The following is a 1,110-nucleotide window of genomic DNA, read 5'->3' on the forward strand; positions in this document are numbered from 1 at the left end:
TAAAACATATAAGTTAAAGGAGCATTTCAATCCCATTTTTAAATTTTTTTTGCCAAGAAATATTTTATTGAGAATCAGGGACACAGCCATAAGAGAGGGAAGCACACAGGACTGCAAACTAAAAGCCAATAGCCAGCAAGGGCCCTTTGGGCCAGGAATACTGCTTCCTGGGGTCCTCACAGTCTCCCACCAACAGACACACAAGACTGGGCATCCAAGGGAGGGGGCAGTGGCTCTGGTGTCCCACAGAGTGAGAGGGTATATGATGCCTCATTATAAGTGACAGGGCAAGGAGGTAAAATGGAGCAGGGCCCATCACTGCCGAAGACCACCCCATCCTCTCAGAGCCAGTACCAGATGGAGGACTGAACCATTTGATATCTTGTAATCCGCTGATGTCTTCTCAACGTTCATCTGTTTACCACTGTAGGTGAGCCACTGCTGCTCTGGGGGATTCCCTCTTCCTCCTCCACACGCTGCTTGATTGGTTCCACTTTGTCTGCGGGTTCAGTGTCAATCTCAGTCTCCTTTCTGGTCAGCGTCTTCACTTTAATTAGCATCTTCCTCTCAGTTTGGGGCTGCACATAGATAAATTGCTGCTTCTACCGCTGCGGTCACCAATGCTTCTCTCAGTCCCAATTTTTGATAGTAAAACATTTCTGAATTTCATACAATAAAAGGACCTTACTTGTAACATTTTCTCATAAAACTTTATGTGATTCAAACCACCAAATTGATTTTATCCAAAGTAAATTTAAAAGTAAGTTGTGTTTGAGATTCATATATCAACAGCTAAAGGTGAAATGTGAATGTGAAGTCGCTCAGTCGTGTCCGACTCTTTGCGACCCCATGGACTGTAGCCTACCAGGCTTCTCTGTCCATGGGATTTTCCAGGCAAGAGTACTGGAGTGGGTTGCCATTTAAAGGAATGTATATATGACGTTGGGTCAAAGCAGTTAGTGAGTTATAAATGCCAAGTGTATTAGGTGTGGTGTAACAAAACAAAAGTAGAAAACATAATTTAGTTCCCAAGATAATTCATACACGTATAAAATCTATGGTTCAAGCCAATATCTCAACAAAAGAAAGATGCACACAATATGGTGAAAG

At 42.8% G+C, this 1,110-nt stretch overlaps 1 pseudogene; it reads right to left on the reverse strand.

Annotated features, from left to right (window-relative positions):
- Positions 1 to 315: 315 nt before the first annotated feature.
- Positions 316 to 584, reverse strand: LOC145520400 (ubiquitin-like protein NEDD8 pseudogene; annotated as a pseudogene).
- Positions 585 to 1,110: the final 526 nt, after the last annotated feature.

Source organism: Giraffa tippelskirchi, chromosome 9 (genome assembly GCF_054371585.1).
Source record: "Giraffa tippelskirchi isolate mGirTip1 chromosome 9, T2T-mGirTip1v1.2.pri, whole genome shotgun sequence".
In the NCBI taxonomy this organism is placed as follows: Eukaryota; Metazoa; Chordata; class Mammalia; order Artiodactyla; family Giraffidae; genus Giraffa; species Giraffa tippelskirchi.